This window comes from Danio rerio, chromosome 2 (assembly GCF_049306965.1).
Source record: "Danio rerio strain Tuebingen ecotype United States chromosome 2, GRCz12tu, whole genome shotgun sequence".
NCBI classification, from domain to species: Eukaryota; Metazoa; Chordata; class Actinopteri; order Cypriniformes; family Danionidae; genus Danio; species Danio rerio.
In genome coordinates this window covers 31,023,123-31,043,050 of record NC_133177.1, presented here as the reverse complement: position 1 = coordinate 31,043,050, position 19,928 = coordinate 31,023,123, and the positions used below count along the sequence as shown (strand labels likewise).

The 19,928-nt window shown below is 36.5% G+C and overlaps 1 protein-coding gene and 1 long non-coding RNA gene across 2 annotated transcripts in view; both read left to right on the top strand.

Annotated features, from left to right (window-relative positions):
* Positions 1 to 19,928, top strand: part of xkr4 (XK related 4) — a 115,995-nt gene that overhangs the window by 84,820 nt on the left and 11,247 nt on the right. The gene's annotated exons all lie outside the window — the stretch shown is intronic.
* Positions 1,440 to 4,340, top strand: LOC141378262 (uncharacterized). The gene is made up of 2 exons (XR_012392322.1): positions 1,440 to 2,584; positions 2,666 to 4,340. It is a non-coding gene; the product is annotated as an uncharacterized lncRNA (long non-coding RNA).

Below are 19,928 nucleotides of genomic sequence, written 5' to 3'. Positions count from 1 at the left end.
GTCTGAATCCTGACACTGTAGATGCTATTTTATTCCTGCATTGTGCCAAGAAAAAAATCAAACTAGACCTAAGGTCAGGCATATTAAACCAATTAGCCTATGTTATTTAGGCTACAAATATGTTCAATATAAACTTTTGAGTTCGGTCAGCTGATAACTTTACGTTCATATTGGTTTAGCCTATTCTATTCTAGACATGTTGGCCTCGCTTTTACGTTCCGAGGCTAAGGTTATTTTGCCAGAATTTCTTTGTCGCAAATTTAATGGCGTAGTATTTTGTTATGCTTCAAGTTTGAGGGGAATGGGGATAATCCTAAGTCCATGGGTTATTGGGGCACTTGTCATACATGCACTTTAGCTTGGTCAGGTTCGCTCAAAGAGGGATGGCATATCTATTTTTCTAATTTAATTTCTAATTGTGGGGGTGACTGAGCCTACAAGGCTTAGGCACGATATGATGTTTTTATTAAAAAATTTTCAACTGTTTGCCAAAGCATGCGACTATAGCCTATGCCTACATTAAGATATTTATGTTAATATTTTTTTACTGCCTGTTGTTTCTTTTGGCATATAAAATAGGTATTGTCTGATAGAGATATCAATAAAGGATCATCTGTGTCGCAGAACTGTGTTGTTTCCGATTTCTACAAGCTCAATAACATCCACAGCAAAAAATAAAGAATAGTCGAAAAACTGTGCCCATTAATTAGATGTGCAAGGCAAGCAGGTACGTTTTTGGGGTTGCTATGGACAACTACAAATGTAAACATTATTAGGCTATAATGTAAATGACTTATTCTATCTATTTACTAAAAAATTAAGTGAAATAGGCATTTAGTAGTAGGCTAAATAGCAGCATGTTGAAATGATGTGTCAATGCGTTTTCTATTAGGCTACAATAAAAAAAAGTTGTATAGTACAGTGCGTTTAATTTAGGCTATTTATTTATTTTTGTCCCTGTGCGCCGATTGGAGACGGAGTTCACTGCTGATATTCTGAGAGCTCGGGTGCTTTTCATTTCTTATTTGTGCATCCTCGTTTCCTTTCCTTGCTTTCTTTCCTCGTGTTTCCACCCCACCGGGATAACGTTACGAGGGAAAGACGCAAGGAAAAGACTTAAGGACCGAGGAATCGAATCAAGTGAAAAGACACGTCCTCGTATCTTTAGCGTCACTTCAAAGCGTCGTCAATTAATGACTTGCACGTTTGGATTAACTGCATGTCTACATTAAAGTCATTCTCTATTCTATAATGATCAATAAAGAAACATTCATTTAATAAAAAAAGGAATAAGCCATTCAAATAAAGAGCCCAATCAGCAGATGGCGGGCGGGTGCGGTTTTAAAAATTGATCAAAATGTTACTGCGGATGGATGGCGGACGGATGATGAATTTTGTCATGCGGTTGCGGATGAAATAATAGCCCATCCGCGCATCTCTAGTCTGAACGTCATTTTTTGAGTACAAAAGATTTTATATGTAGGCTACAGTAGGTTTTATACTTTTTACTTGTATTCCAGCAAAACAAGATGGACTCCTTGATTACTGTCGTTACAGGTTGAGTAAAATATTTTATTTTTGTCATTCAGGTAAACGGAAGACATCATTCAATCAAAACCGTTAAGGGTTTAAATCAATTTGTGTATGACCTTCTCTCCATAAAAACATTAAAAGAAACACTATATTATAGTGGTTCTCGAACTGTGGTACGTGTACCACTAGTGGTACGCAGGCTTCCTTCTAGTGGTACGCTGAGGAATAAAATATGTCATGTACATGCTACATATTTCAAAATTTAGCAAAAATGATGTATATAATATGTCATATATGACATATAGCCTATATTTCCGAGGTAATCTGCCACGTTTTTTTTTAACTGTGCTGAGTTGTAGCTGCTTTACTGAGCCTACTACGCTACTTTGTTTCAATACTGCTCATTTTGGTGGTACTTGGAGAGACAATTTTTTTCTGAGGTGGTACTTGATGAAAAAAATTTGAGAACTACTGCTATATTTTAATATTATGTTTCATCTTCTTTCACAGAGGCACCACTTGTGTGAGATTCATCTATGTTGTTAAAGCTACCGTTTGATAATAATTTGAATTTTAGTGCTTAATGAGGTGCTCTGAAATGCACATTTTTCATTCGATATTTGACGTAATCTCAAATGTTTAAAAAAACAGCCAATAGCGTTTAATTTTATCACTGCTCTGCCAGTGAGAGCGGTTGAGCTCAAGCACAACAAATAAAAAGTTTCCTAAAGGGGGCGGGACATGTCAGATGCTAGAGAGTATTTGATTGGTCAAGATTTGATGAGAAAGTTTAGTATGAGGTGATGTGAAACAGATCACAGTTTAGGCAACAGGTAACAAACTACAAGCTTTATATGTTTATATCTCTTATATATTCTAAACACACATTTTGTCACTCTTTTGGAGCACACAAGCTAATAGATATCCTTAAAACTAACAGATGGAAATTTACTTAGGGCGTCACGTTGGTGCATTAGGTAGTGCTGTCACCTCACAGCAAGAACGTTGCTGGTTCGAGCCTCGACTGGGTCAGTTGGCGTTTCTGTGTGGAGTTTGCATGTTCTCCCCACATTCATGTGGGTTTCCTTCGGGTGCTTGAGTTTCACCCACAGTTCAAAGACATGCAGTACAGGTGAATTGGGTAGACTAAATTGTCCGTGGTGTATGAGTGTGTATGGATGTTTCCCAGAGATGGGTTGCAGCTGGAAGGGCATCCGCTGCATAAAACATGTGCTGGTAAGTCTGCTGATAAGTTGCCGGTTCATTCCGCTGTGGTGACCCCTGATTAATAAAGAGACTAAGCTGAAAAGAAAATGAATAAATGAATTAATTAACTACTCTTTATTTCTAGCTCACAAGGTAGTGTCACAAAACACAAATATGTTCATAGCAACATGAGCCACCTGGAATTTGGAAAGGGAGGAACATTAGGATGTTTCCATTAAAAGAAGAAAAAAAGTGCTTAGCTGATTTAAACTGGTTCAGCTAGTCTACACACCTGGCCAGCTGCTTTTTCAACCTTAGCAGTTGAATTGCTCAGACATACTTTAAAACCAGCAAAACAGACAACCACTTTCTACTCTACGCTTTTTTCCATCAGGGATGCCAGTATTTTCTTACTCTAAGTGTGCTTTTTTATGCATTTTGGTTGCTATCACCAATCCACTTTGAAAGGGTGAGGTTAGGACAGTATACTGAGGAGAGAGAACTCCCAGGTTTACTGTCATCTTTCACTTTACACATCTCATCCTGTCTATAAAACTGTGATGGAGAGGGACAGAGAGTGAGGAAAAACTCAACGCTGCCACTAAACATAAAAGTAGCAGAGAAGTGGAGTGCTTTTTCAAGAGCCTTGCCAAAAGTGGCCATTTATTAGAGAAAATGCGAGTCTGCGTATATTTGTTGTGGCCGCCACATAATTTTTAGGCCAATTTGTAAAATTTAACTGTTTACAATGATTATGCAACTAACAATTAGTTAGCGATCAGAATGGAGTTTTCTGAACCTTTTGTTTATTACTCAATGTTATAAATCATGTGGTGTCCGCTACAGTTCAGCATAGGCTCATTCTGAAAATATAGCCCTATATACATTTCTGGAGATTGCGAATTATTTAGTCATAAGTACAGTAAGTATGGTTGCATTTCGTCTTTAAAACAAATGCTACCAGGTGGTACCAGCTGACCGCTTACCTACATGAGGATGGCTTTCCTGTTGTTACCAGTTTGTCCAGAAAGTAAGACATATGCCAAAAAATTAAATAAACATGGAAATAACAGGGTGGGAATTTGGAAAAAATTAGGCGGGGGCTTTTGTTTTTCTGGATTGCTTTTGAAAACATTGTCGGTTGGGTTTAGGGAAGTGGATAAGCGGGTCAATCTGTGCTTTTGAAAACACTATTGATTGAGTTTAGGGAAGGAGGAGGGTGGGTCAATCGCTCAGTCAGTTGGTCAGTTAGTCATTCGACAGATGTATCTGGTGGATTTATGTGAGAACAGCAGGTGTAAATGTAAAATTGTAAAAGGTGTAAAATTTTAATAACTCATTTCTTATTACGGATTTATTTTATCTTTGCTGTGACAACAGTAAATAATATTTGACTAGATATTTTTCAAAATACTTCTATACAGCTTAAAGTGACATTTAAAGGCTTAACTAGGTTACTTAGGTTAACTAGGCAGGTTAGGGTAATTAGGCAAGTTATTGTATAATGATGGTTTGTTCTGTAGACACGAAAAAATAGCTTAAAGGGGCTAATAATTTCGTCCTTAAAATGGTGGTTAAAAATTAACTGCTTTTCTTCTAGCCTAATAAAAAAAAAAAAAAAATAAGACTTTCTCTAGAAGAAAAAATATTATCAGACATACTGTGAAAGTTTCCTTGCCCTGTTAATCATAATTTGGGAAATTCAAAAAATTCAAAGGGGGGCTAATAACTTCAACTATATATATATATAGCCGAAAAATAAAATAAACAATATATTTTTGGGGGGGGGGTTCATTATTATGATATAGGACAGTGGAGATTTCAGACAGGAAAGCATTGGGAGCAGAGGAGTAAGGATCAGCAAAGGACCTCAAGTTTGGAATCAAATTCAGTTTGCTGTCTGTACTTCCATGCTATACATGTCGGTGCACAGTGCCACTAGGCTATTGGTGCCGACCACAATAACTCAAAATATAAGGATAAAGACATCGTTCTAAAATTCCTTCTGAATGTAAAAAAAATCGAAGATTTCAGACCAAATGATAAAGATGTAGAGAAACATTATTGTTAGGATCACTTTCAGATTTTTTTTCACCGCAAATAAGCAATAAAACAATGATAGCTAGCCAGAATCCATTAAAATATACTGGTAAAAAGGGCTCATGAAATTTAAAGCTACAATGACATTCTACAGAAACTCAATGCTTGATGTTAAGTTCTCTTCAAAGATTATTTAAAGATAATGACAATCTTGGAAAGAATTTGTTTGGAAATAATGACATTCAGATAGTCATTATTTGCACTTGATAAATATTTACTTTATATAGCCTTATTTTACATTCTTAGGAGACACAAAACAGACGTTTTGACACAATGCCTTCCTTTGTGCATCAGAAATGTGGAAATAATGATACAAAATATATGGAAGTCCTGCAAGTAACTTATCACTAGTAAAAAGTAAAAAAAAAAAAAGTACCTTAAGTATCAGTGCTACAGTCATTTTTAGGTCTTTGTTTTGCCTCCTTCCTGCTGGGGAAAATAATGTTGTTTTTATTAGGGATCCCTAAATACAAGATTGATTACATGTCACAAGCTGGATTCACTTGCAGATGCGCTAACAGCACACTACTGGTTACAAGAGGTAATGCAAGGGGAAAAGCATAATCTAAAAATACACATTGTAATCATTATCAGTGTAGGTTATTTATCATTATATTATTAGTTATTATGTTTGGTGCGAACGGGCCTAGAAACAAAATTAAATACATTCATTGCTTCTCTTTTTGGTGTTCTGAAAATAATCAAAAGCCACACGATATGGCATTGTATCAGTATTATATTTTCCCAGTTGTGATGCGTTGACAACAGAAACAGATAATATAATAATAAAACAGAAAATAATAGCACACTTATAGTCCAAAATATGTATAAACCACAAAATGTATTTAAATTAAATTATTTAAAATGTACTTAAAAGACATCATTTACATTATATTAAGACACACAAGTCATGACACCCTTCAAAACCTCCAGATTGATATTGTGGTGACCTTTTAGTTGACCCCCATTAATAAACCCTCGTAAAATGGTCATCTTACCAGCCCTTCAGAAATGCCGGTTCTGTTGATTTGTGCTTTTGTGCTTTGTGCATTGCAGTGCTCTGTCTAGCAGTTAAAGCTTCAGTGCCTTTATGTGCTGTCTTCTGTTCTTCATAATCTTCCATAAACAAAAGTGCCCAGGGAATGTCAGAATTTCTCCTATCAAAGCTGTGAAATGATTTATGAAAGCAGGGGTCCTGAGCTCCTAATACAACAGAGCTGTGAATATCCAGTTTTATTTGGAGGATTGTGAGGATCTGAGCGTCTGCTCCGTGTGGCATTGGGAGCAGGTCTGGAGGCAGTTTTGCTCATGGTGTTTGGTAGAGCGGAGAGGCGTCTGATGCTCCAGACTCATCTGAGACTTTCCTGTGAGATTTGCTTGCACGCTTACAAGTCCAAAACAACATCGAGCAAAAAATGGAAGCCAGCAGTACAGTCGTAATGCAGAAAGCTCAATGTCTCCCGAAGAGTCGAAACACCTTGGGTAGCATTTGATGGCAGAAGCGCAGTGGTGAAATGTAGGACGCGTTTGATTTGCTCTTCTCTCACTCAGGCTGTCTCTTGTTCGCTTTCTAGAACTTTACCACTAACTGTCGCTGTGAAAAACGCTGTCAGTCAGTGAGGCTGTATCTCTTCTTGCTGTTTTCCCTGACGTAGCTTCTTTTGGACTCCTGCCAGAAATAAAATGTCTCTACCTGCTCGTGTAAATGGGCCACTCAGCCTAACAATTTCCTGCAACACTTCAGTGCTGGAAAAAAAGCCATGTGCCCGGTGGACTGCTTGCTCAAAACTACAGGAAGCAACTCTTGCTTAATCATGTCTATCTGCTGTAAACACAATGTCCTCTACTTTTTATTTTCTTCCTGTTGCTTTAGTACAATTAAAGCATCATAACAATCAACTGCACATTTAAACCGTGACCCAGGCTCATTCTGGTTACGTACCCCTATATACATTTCTAAAGAGCGCAAAATACATCCCAGGAGCTCAGGGCCGGCCCAAGCCTTTAGGGGGCAGAATTTTATTTGGGGCCCCCTTGGTGCAGGCAATATGATAAATTATCGTTAATCCTTGATTATTTGCACACTTTAAATTTATATATATAAAATATAAAAATATATTTGGACTAGAAACAAGACAAAAACAATAAAAAGGAAATAATTTTTGCAGTATTTACCAACTGTCAATGATTCATAGTACATGGCTGTGAAATTTGATCACAAGAAAACCAACCATGAAATATAAAAATTTTTGCAAATGAAGAGTAAAAAATGCATCAAAAAGTTATAAGATGCATTTCTTTCATTAAAAGCACATGTTTATAGTATTGCAACTGTGTATAAAAGCACACAACTGTTCAACAAGCTGAAAAATGCAGAGATAGAGGGCGCATCTCTAAATTAGTCAGAGCAGCAGCATCACAATTAACCTAGTTAAGCCTTTAAATGTCACTTTAAGCTGTATAGAAGTGTCTTGAAAAATATCTAGTCAAATATTATTTACTGTCATCATGACAAAAATAAAATAAATCAGTTATTAGAAATGAGTTATTAAAACGATTATGTTTAGAAATGTGTTGAAAAAAATCTTCTCTCCATTAAACAGAAATTAGGGAAAAAATAAACAGGGGGGCTAACAATTCTGACTTCAACTGTGCATGTTAGAAAACAGTTAAAATAGCAATTTATTGCTTTCTAGTTTTCTGTAAACTAAAGATATTTATTACAACTTGGCCAACCTATTTGATGTATTTAATGCATAGCCCTGGTTTATTTTTAATCATGCAAAATTTTGCATTGCCACTAGATTGATATATTTTCTTTAAGAACAGTAACTGATTGGAATACTCAGAAAGGTGAGCACAGACTCCTCTGAGCACTTATAATGCCTCCAGCAGTAGAGAACATTAGTTATTTACTCATCAATTAAAAAAGAGCATTATTTTTAAGTTTTTCTTTTTAATTTATCTAATATTTTCAGCAAAAATACCATCTACAAGACTTTGCAAAGGTCTGCAAGGGGTAAATAAATTAAAAACCCTTCATGTGTTCTTGTCCTATTATTGATATCTTTATATATTTTGGCGGAATTAAATAGTGTGAGCCCATATTCCTGTATAAAGTTTCACAATTTCAATCGCTCATCTGTCAGTGGTTGAAAAGGCTGGTGCGTCTCTGATGTATTGTTGATCCACCATTACGGGAAGAGCCACCTGGTGGCAGCTGGGTGTACTGCAGCCACAGCGGTAAATGGCTGCAGTCAGAGTAGACTAATTAATTCAGATCTTTTGTACATTTACATAAATATCGATTCTTGGCGCCAGAGCATATTGATATATTTGCACCATCCATAATCTATAACCAAACTCTCCAACAAACTAAAGCAAAAACGAAAGTTAGTAATTTAATGCACTCTTGGGGGCCCCCTGGTGGCCATGGGGCCCTAAGCAGCCGCTTAGCTCGCTTATGCCTTGGGCCGGCTCTGCAGGAGCTACAAATTTTTGCAGTTTTTGCGAATTCACCAGAGGCCGCTGTGTGCGCTTTTTGTGATCTCAAATTTGTCTTGTGAGTGCTATTCACGCTGGTTTTTCTCACGTAAATCCACCAGAGGACGCTGTGTACACTTTTTTAAGATCTCAAATTTCTCTCGCGAGTGCTATTCGCGCCTGCTGTTCTCACATAAATCCACCTGAGGACGCTGTCGACTAACTGACCACCCTTGCCCTTCCCTAAACCCAATAGTGTTTTAAAAAGCAATCCTAAAAAATAAATGCCCCCCTGATTGTTACGTTTTACTACACTCTCACCCTGTTATTTATAGTACTTGTTTATTTTATCTTTTGGCTTTCTGGAACAGTTCTTCACCGCACTTGATCCCCATTGTTGTGGTCAAGTCTGGTCAACTGGTAAGCGAGAAAAGGAAGCTCTGTAGCTGTAACTGTAGCTCTGGCTGCATAATTCGCGATCTCCAGAAATGTATATAGGGCTACGTTTTCAGAATGTTGTTAAACCGAGTGGTAAAAGATGTATCTATTTTTTTAAAGCAATGCATTAAACGCTAGTTAGATCAAGTCATCTTTATTTGCTTTAGTGCTTTTGCAATGTAGCTTGTGTCAAACTTTATATAGATGAAGAAAAAGATGCATAACATATAATATCAATAATATTAAGGCACCATTTACATGTTATGTCTTTTGGCATGCTCAAGTTTTTTTCAAATGGAGACACGTGACTTGCACCTGGAAATAGAAATCAGAATAACTTTTTCCACACTGTAAAAAAAAGTTAAGTCAACTTAAAATTGCAATGCAACTTGCTGCATGGCTTTTTGAGTTGATTCAACTTAAACTGAGTCAAGTGCAATACTTTGGTTAAAAGCTGAGTCAACTCAAAAAAGTAGCCTCACAATTTTAAGTTGAGTCAACTTTTTTGTTTACAGTTCAGGCACACCTAGAGCCCAGGCTGGGTCAGTTGGCAGTTCTGTGTGGAGTTGGCATGTTCTCCCCGTGTTGTAGTGGGTTTCCTCCGGGTGCCATGCAGCACCATGCATTTTAGAATTCTAAACATAGGTTTTTTTCAGGGTACGCACACCCCAGCAGCGCAAGTCCGTCCAGCCACGACTTAAGAAACTGTTCATATTTCTGCTGTGCCACAGAGCGTCATCTGAATAGTTTCACTTTAAATAACATGCGTCGGGTGTGCAATACTTCCAACTGTCATGTGCGCGCCGTGTCACGGTGCATCCAGTGTGTGACCCGCTGTAGTGAAGTCTCTGAAACTAATTTCAAGAAGATCACGTGCTCTAGCAGGTGGTCCTGCATTTACAATCATCAATAATCCAATCAGATGAATCCAATCCTCCAATAAATAGTTTAGTTTGTTTTACCTCTCTTATTTTTATTTTTGAAGATCCCCATCCACCCCATCTCTGCCTTTTCTCCTTTACTAGGAGAAACTCTCGAGACCTACCTGATCTCTGACACCCTTCTATGCCTTCTATGCCAGGCTCTCTCCCGGGACAGAAGCCAAACCTGCAATGAGTATCAAGCAATAGCTAAATGTGAACTCTTGAATGTAATTTTAGCACATATGCTTCCTAGACAGTCAAAGATGTCATGTTTTAATTTGGCATCTGCATCAAATTCAATTTTCATTAGTGATTTTATATACCTAGTATGTATATTGAATGCAGGTGTCTGCATTAATACTTCATATAACTATATATATATATATATATATATATATATATATATATATATATATATATATATATATATATATATATATATATATATATAGTTGAAGTCAGAATTATTGGCCCCCTTTTGATTTTTTTTTCTTTTTTAAATATTTCCCAAATGATGTTTAACAGAGCAAGGAATTTTTCAAAGTATGTCTGATAATATTTTTTCTTCTGGAGAAAGTCTTATTTGATTTATTTTGGCTAGAATAAAAGCAGTTATTAATTTTTTTTAAACTATTTTTGCCACAAAATCATTAGCCCCTTTAATCTATTTTTTTCGGTAATATACAGAACAAACCATCGTTATACAATAACTTGCCTAATTACCCTAACCTGCCTAGTTCACCTTCTTAACCCAGTTAAGCATTTAAATGTCACTTTAAGCTTTATAGAAGTGTCTTGAAAAATATCACATAAAATATTATTTACTGTCATCATGGCAAAAATAAAATAAATCAGTTATTAGAAATAGGTTTTAAAACTATTATGCTTAGAAATGTGCTGAAACAATCTTCCCTCCAATAAACAGAAATTGGGGGAAAAAATAAACAGGGGCGCTAATAACTCAGGGGGGCTAAATTCTGACTTCAACTGTATATATATATATATATTAATAATCAACAAAAAATATTTCAAATAACTGAATAAAATGTTGAAATATGGACAAAACAATATTCCATCTCCATTCAGCATGACAGATATGTTTAAAGAAAAATTAAACATTCTTGTTAATTAAACATACTCTGACATACTTGTTAGAATATATAGCCTAAATTGTATTACATTTCCATGAGAAAAAATACTTAAATATCAAAGATTATGAAGACTCAATAGATTTAAAAATTAAAGCTCTATTTCAGGGCTTTCCAATCCTCCAATATTTTTCTTTAAGAAAGATGTCTTTAAAAAAAAGAGATAATTTTCCTGTATGCACAGACAAATAAACAACTTACAAGGTTTGGAACCACAGGAGGGTAAGCAAATGTTGAAAAAGGATGGCAGAATTTCCATCTTTTTTAGTCAGCTCCTCCTGTAATGTGCACAGATTTGAAGGGCCTGTAGAAGCAGATAAAGCAGATACTGCAGTGATGCTGTGGTTTGCATAACCCTGCTGCTTCCACACACCCTACAAACACACAACACACACTGTCTGCCCTCCTCCCCTCTCCAAATTACTGCAGCCCTCATGAGCAGGAGCAGCGAGGAGCATTACGTCACCGCTGCTTCTCGTTGCGAGCGGCTCCTCTGGATGCACTGCACGTGCGCAGGATTCCAGAGAAGGAGGAAAGGAGGGAAACCGTCATGGAGAGAGCATCGGAGCCAAGCCGCAGGCCAAAGAGCCCACAGAAGAAGAATTATAGCCTGGCCTCTGTCAGTTAATTAGCCCACTTTGCAGAGTAGTCATTACACCCCCTCAGCTCTCTCTCTCTCTACAGCTACTAATGGGCCAGATTTAATCTAAGTGGGTTAAACACGTAAATAAGCTATTGGAAAAACGCAGTGTAAACAAACATTAGATGAGTATAGATGGATGGATGAATAAAATTGATTATATAGATGTATGGATGGAGCTAGTCGCTGCAGAGGGTCTTTTCTTGTTGAAAAAGGGTATTTTGTTCAGATAGTAATGCTCAAGCCAAGCAGCTTTTGGACAGCTGACCAATGACAAACGAGCAGCAAGACCTAGCAGTCCTAGGTGTTTTACACCTGCTCCAACTTATAATGGACCCTGGCTTTACCAACGGAGAAAATCACGCTCTAAAGCCAGAACATCGGCCGCGCTGAGTCCGCTGACACAGAAGTTTCATCTTTCGGCCGCACTGACACAGAAGCTAGATTTTCCAACCAGCAATCGCTTTGAACCGCTTACCTCGCAAACTGATATGCTATTGCCACCTGCTTCATCTGGTAAGACACTTATTATTGGCGATTCCATTATCAGACATTTGAATATCAAATCTAATTCTACTGAAGTTCAAAATAAATGTTTTCCGGGAGCTCGGGTCCTTGATATTGCTGTCCAAATCCCAACGATCTTAAATCACGCAAAAGAAAATGACACAGTTATACTTCATGTTGGTGCAAACAACATTCGACTTAGACAATCAGAAATCTTAAAAAAAGACTTTAATGAACTGGTGGAAACTGTACGAAATACATCTCCTGCAATAAGGATTCTAATCTCTGGACCACTGCCAACGTATAGAAGAGGCAATGAATCTTACAGCAGACTTTTTGCATTTAACAACTGGTTAGAAACGTATTGTAATAATGAACATTTGAGTTTTATTAATAACTGGGACCTTTTCTGGGAAAGAGCGAGATTTTACTGTGCTGATGGAATACATCCCAGTAGGACTGGAGCACACTTTTTGTCCAGACACGTTGAAAATGCATTGCATAACTTGTGACAAATTTATACCATCCCTGTAATATATTGCAATACTAATTCTTTGGGGTTGAAACAGGGATGCAACCAGGTTAATGATATTAAGGTTGTTGTCACTTATAGAGACAATAGCAATAGGCCCACACGAAATATTAATCGGAGAAAATCATACTTGGTACCGATAGCAAGAAACTATTTAAATGATAATATACCGTTTTTGCAAAATGAAGGACAATTAAAAATGGCACTTTTTAATGTAAGATCAATTGCGAGCAAAACATTTTTGATACATGATATTCTATCAGAGAAAAAGTTAAACTTTATGTTCCTTACGGAGACATGGCTTGATCAGAATGGCTCTATATCTCTTATAGAAGCTTGCCCACCTCATTATACGTTCTTGCAAAAGGTTCGCTGTGGAAAGAAGGGTGGCGGGATAGCCGCTATATTTATGCAGTCACTGTCATGTTAAGAGGTTGTTCTTGATGAATTTCTTTCTTTCGAATGTCTGGCAATAGAAATAATAGAAAGTAAGTGTCTTGTTGTTATAATATATCGACCTCCTAAACAAAATCAGGGTTTCATTTCCGAGTTCTCCGAATTTTTAACTTTGTGTGTTACTAGATATGATAAAATATTAATAGTGGGGGATTTTAACTTTCATGTTGATAACAAACTTGATCGCAAAGCAGCAGAGTTTTTAGATATTTTATATTCTTTTAGTCTCACGCAACACGTAAATGGTCCTACACACAATAAAAAGCATACGCTTGATCTTATAATTTCACTTGGTATTGATATTAACATAAATGAAATGATTGATCTAGCAATCTCAGATCATTTCTGCTTATTTTTTAACTGTCAAATTAATACTATACTTCAGCCTAAAGAAAAAATAGTTAGAAAGCGGTTTATTAATGCCTTAACGTCGGAAACCTTTATTAATGAGATTCAACAAGCGCCTATATATTTTCGGCCTGAGATGAATGTGCATGATAAAGTTGATATCTTAAACGCGTTATTAAAATCAACTCTTGATACTGTGGCTCCGGAAAAAATAAAGAAAAGGAGGTTAGGGTTAAAGAAAATGCCATGGAAGAATGATCATATTTGTCAGTTGAAGAGGAAATGTAGAAAATCAGAACGTCTCTGGAGGAAAACTAAATTAACCATACATCATGAAATTTTGCGGTCTAATATACACGAATATAATAAAACTATTCGTTTAGAAAGACAGTCTTTTTATTCTAAAATCATTAATGAAAACAGCAGTAATCCTAGAAAACTCTTTTCTACTATAGATTGTCTTTTAAACAAAAAAACACCTAATTATTTTGATCAGCCTTCTGTTATTATGTGTGAGGATTTTGCTATATTTTTTAATAGCAAAATAACGCAGATTAGAACCGATATTATACAGATTGACCAAAATTTTGTAGATGAATTGGGAAGTTATCCACAAAATAAAATGGAAAGGTTTAGAAATATTAGTAAAGAAAATATTATCCAAATTATATCTCAATTAAAGTCCTCTTCTAGCTGTCTTGACCCTATTCCAACTGAATTTTTTAAAAAGGTTTCAAATTGCTTGATTGACTATGTCCTTGACATAGTAAATGATTCATTAATGACAGGAATTTTTCCTAATGCTTTTAAAAAAGCTGTGGTAAAGCCACTTTTAAAAAAACCAAATTTGGACTCCACAGTTTTAAATAATTACAGACCAATTTCTAATGTCACATTTTTTAGTAAGATTTTAGAAAAAGTTGTATTGCTACAGCTCAATCAATTTTTAGATGAGCATAAAATTTGGGAAAAATATCAGTCAGGTTTTAGAAAAGGTCATAGTACAGAAACAGCATTATTGAAAGTAGTTAATGATATGCGCTTAAACATAGATAAAGGTAATGCATCAGTTTTAATTCTTCTAGATTTAAGTGCAGCATTCGACACGGTTGATCATTGCATTTTGATTAACAGACTGGAAAAACTTGTAGGTCTCTCTGGGATAGTTTTAAATTGGTTCAATACATATGTCACAGAAAGGACATTTTTAGTAAATATAGATGAATATACATCGCAAGAACACAATATATTATATGGTGTTCCTCAGGGATCTATCCTAGGCCCAAGTCTATTTTTATTATATATACTTCCTTTAGGTAGTATAATTCAGAAATATGGCATGAATTATCACCTTTATGCTGATGACATACAATTATATATTTCTGTTGAGCCAAGAGACACAACTGCATTGGAAAATTTGTCCAACTGCATGTCCAATATTGTGCAATGGATGACTGCAAATTTTTTAAAGTTGAATAAAGATAAAACAGAAATTCTAATTGTGGGCAAAAAACCTGAGCGAGAGAGGATTGAAGCAGAACTGTGTTCTTTAGGTTTACAATCAAAAAAAGAATTAAAGAACCTGGGTGTTATTTTCGATTGTGATCTTAATTTTAAATCTCATATTAATCAAGTTACAAAAACATGTTTTTATCATTTACGAAATGTTGCCAAAATTCGTTCTTTCCTATCTTTTGATGATGCCAAGAAATTAATTCATGCTTTTATTTTCTCTCGGCTTGATTATTGCAATGCTATCTATACTGGTCTACCTAAGGGTTCTACAATGAAGTTGCAATTGATACAAAATGCAGCAGCCAGAGTTTTAATGAAATTGAAGAAACGAGAGCACATCACACCAGTATTAATAGAATTACACTGGTTGCCTGTGCACCAAAGGATAGATTTTAAGATTCTTTTATTAGTTTTTAAAGCACTACACAATATGACACCTTCCTACATTTCCGACTGTTTAACAAAATATAATCCAAACCGTTTACTACGCTCTTCTAGTGCTGGACTTTTAGAATTTTATCCTGTAAATCTGATGCGATCTGGCGGCACTTCTTTTAGCCATTATGCTCCAAAAATTTGGAACTGTCTCCCCCTTGAAGTGAAAGAATCACCAAGTATTCATGTTTTTAAAAAGCGTGTTAAGACACATCTTTTTAAAATTGCGTATGATTAAACAAGTTTGTTAGGTGTACGCATTTTATCTATTTTGTTGTAGGTTTATGTATGTAATGTATGGTGTGTGCCTGCATATGTAAGGACTATTGTGTGTGTGATCATGTGAATATATACTTACATTTTGTGTACATGAATGTTTTTATTTCAGTATATGTGATAAGTTTTTGTGGTCTATTTTAATGCTTTTGTTGTTGTTTGTGAGGCACTTTGAGTTGCATGTATGTTGGAAAAGTGCTATACAAATAAAGTTATTATTATTATTATTATTATTATTATTATGAGAAGAACAAGAAAAACTGGAGAAGATGCTGGTAAACTTAAGCCTATTTTATACTTCAGCATAGAGAGATTGCTGTTAGTAATATGTGAGCATATACAGTACTTCTGCCTTCTGTCTGTGTTGCTCTGCAATAATACTTTTAAACTAGTAAGTGGGGTTTCTTTGCCAGTGTTTAATGCTGGAAATGCATAAGGAGCTACTCTAAAGCCCCCTTTTTACTTTTGGATCAGAACAGTTCTGTGTGTTTACCCTTCGGTCAGCTTCGGTCAATTAAGCCAATCCGGTCCAAGCAGCATTGAAATCAGTTTAATTTTCCACTGTGGTGCTAATAACAAACTCTTACAATGCAATGCAAATGCGTCATTCGTTTCCTTGGTAATGTAAACAGCAACATGTATGATGATCAGATATTTCTGTTTTTGGGATTTTTTTTCTCATAAACAAACTAGATAGATGGACAGATAGATAGAATGCTTCCACTTGTCAGTTTTAGAGACACTAGCATTTAGGCAGCATAGTGGTGATGTCATGTAACATGTTCTACCAGTCCAGCATTTTTCAACATGGTTGTCTAAAAACCCTGCCTAGAAGCGTGCTGCACTGTTCCAGGCTCACATGGAAGATGTCCTCACTGCAGCCTGTAGCATGATGACATACTGGATCAGGTCCAATAAGCAGTGGACGTGCACTGTTAAGTGATTATTGCAACAAACAAGGATTATTTATATTAATTATTAAATTACCCATTACATTGTGTATTATTAATCTCTACACCTACCCCAACCCTAGACCAAACCCTCACAGATATTAACACCTACACCAGTCCCAACCCAAAAACCCAACCCTCAGTTATTAACGTTTACACCAACCCCAAACTTATACCCAACGCTCACAGTTATTAACATGTACACCAACCCCAAACCCAACCCTCACAGTTATTAAACATATACACAAACCCCAACCCTTACAGTTATTAACATGTACCCTAACTCTAAACCCAACTCTCACAGTTATTAACGTTTATATTACCCCCAAACTTATACCCAACGCTCACAGTTATTAACATGTACACCAACCCCAACCCTCACAGTTATTAACGACTACACCAGTCCCAGCAAAAAACCCAAGCGTCAGTTATTAACGTTTACACCAACCCCAAACTTAAACCCAACGCTCACAGTTATTAACATGTACACCAACCCCAAACCCAACCCTCACAGTTATTAAACACATACACCAACCCTAACCCTTACAGTTATTAACATGTACCCTAACTCTAAACCCAACCCTCACAGTTATTAACATGTACCCCAACCCTAAACCCAACCCTCACAGTTATTAACATGTACCCCAACCCTAAACCCAACCCTCACAGTTATTAACATGTACCCCAACCCTAAACCCAACTCTCACAGTTATTAACATTTATATTACCCCCAAACTTATACCCAACGCTCACAGTTATTAACATGTACACCAACCCCAACCCTCACAGTTATTAACAACTACACCAGTCCCAGCAAAAAACCCAAGCGTCAGTTATTAACGTTTACACCAACCCCAAACTTAAACCCAACGCTCACAGTTATTAACCTGTACACCAACCCCAACCCTCACAGTTATTAACGACTACACCAGTCCCAGCAAAAAACCCAAGCGTCAGTTATTAACGTTTACAACAACCCCAAACTTAAACTCAACACTCACAGTTATTAACATGTACACCAACCCAAAACCTAACCTTTACAATTATTAATGTCTACATCAACCCCAACCCTAAACCCAACCCTCAGTTATCAACATATATATCTCCACAACCCTTACAGTTATTAATGTCTACACTAACCACAATCCTAAACCCAAAATAGCATGGGCATTACCATAGTGAGTGTTACAATGTCCACTACATAATGAATTTGATCCAATACATTATTGTTCTATAGACTGCAGCGAGACCCCCACTATTTTCGGAGATGGTTATAAAATACAAATGTTGCACATAGCAGCTCACACACACCAAACGGCCTATGTAAACATGAGCATATTGACAACACAAATATACACATTTATTAATTTGTTTAATGTAATATTAACCTCGTCTAAAGAGACTAGTGGACACAGTGTTTTTAGCGCAAGTCCTTACTTGGTTTAATTTTGGAGACCGCAACTGGAAGTTCATTGTCATTGCCCGTATTTATTTTTAACGTAATGTAGTCCTGTAAAGGCCTTAGAAAGGTTAGGTGACTAACGTAAACACCCCAGGGGTCACAATCCAATGGAAAAAAAAACAATCAAAAGGCTGATGGCTTTTTTTATATGCATGTTGTATTTAAATGGAACTTTATTTTATTTTCAGTAGGTTATGGAAAAAACGTGGTAATTTTAGTGGGCTTTTATGTGGGTGTTTTGTTTCCACTGGAAATGTGTGCAACGCTAACTTACAGTCCAAGAAGATAAAACTCACTCATTCAAGAAAGAATGAGGTTAGAACCAGTAGATTTTCAACAACTGCAATCATAAAATTAACACAAAACAATAGTATCCATCTTGGGCTCCTCCACGGGACTCGACACTTGTTAAACACTCGCACCACTGAGCTCACTCTGCTACCGTGGCCCTTGGCCCCACCCACATTTGTAACTGCTGTCAAGCCAGCTAATTATAGCTCTTGTGCTACGCATCACCGTGACGTGTAGTTACATTTTTTGAAAGGTGTGCATCAGGCTATGGCGAATTGTATGTGACTGCATGAAGACACAGCCTCACCATCCGTGTGCACTTGATGTAGAAGTACAGTATAATCTTGCCTGTATGCAATGGCATGAAGGGAGCAAGTCCACTGTAGTGTTTTGTGCAACCAAAAATACCATGCTCAGTGCCTTTCCATGTTGCTGTCATTTTAAATAAGGCTGCACTTCAATTGACAACAATCTGAAGAAAAAAACGCCCAGCTCATGATAAACTGCTTTTGTGGACATTCACCATTATTTTACTAGAACATCCTCTGCACACTAACTTCAAAAACACACAAGCCAACTTTTTCTACATTTCTTCACCCCACAGCACAAGGCTACTGTTGTTATAGCAACAAAAGATGCCCTTGGCCACTATTTGTTGCCAAAGCAGTCAGCTTTTTATAATAAAAAGTGCAATGTTTTCTTGTCAAAAAAGACAGCAAGCCTGAACAAATTTTAAGTGATAAAATAAAACCCATTTTGACACACACTTTGAGTGTTTAGCATAACAGCATAAGAACTTGACTTCTCTATCAAGACTTGATTGCATTTAACTCCTTATTTTAGCATCAAGCACTTGCCAAGATTGTATTTCATTCCTGCATGTTGCTTTATAAATAATGCCAACACCAATTTAATTAATTATGTACTGCATGGATATGCATGTAAAAAGGAAGGGCTAGAAGATGAATGTTACACACACAATGATTACATTTGGAGTCACACATGAGAAGCTACAGCATTTTCTCATATTTTGAACAAGTAATTACTTTGCAGGAACTAAAGAAGCATGTTTTTTAAGCATTTTTTAAGATTCTGCGCAGTATGAATGGAATTTGGACGTGCTACATTTGTCATGTTGTCATAATCACATGACCGAACAGCATTAGCATGCACACATATTCACACACAAACACTATTTACAATTTAGCTTATCACCTACTGTATAGCGGATGTCTTGGACTTGAAGGGAAAACCGGAACACTTGGAGGAAACCCACGCGAACACGGGGAGAACATGCAAACTCCACACAGAAATGCCAACTGAGCCAGCCGAGGCTTGAACCAGTGACCCTCTTGCTGTGAGGTGATTGTGCTACCCACTGGGCCACCCTGACGCCCGTAAATATTAAAAGAAAAATATGAAATGGTGCAAAAGTATGTGCTGTTTAATATAGAATCTGTAGGCCAGACAATTGATTGGAATAAGTTAAAGTCATGTGAACAAATGGTCTTGTCATGGTATGTTGCTTCAGATTTGACTGGGAGATTCTATAATTGGAGATCTACTTTGCATTTTAAAGTGTTAAGGGAAGAAAGCCAAGAGAAATTCCGAACACTATTTTACTAAAACATAATTTAAACCAATTTTAGAAATCGTTTCTTAATACCACTTATGAAGAGAATGGA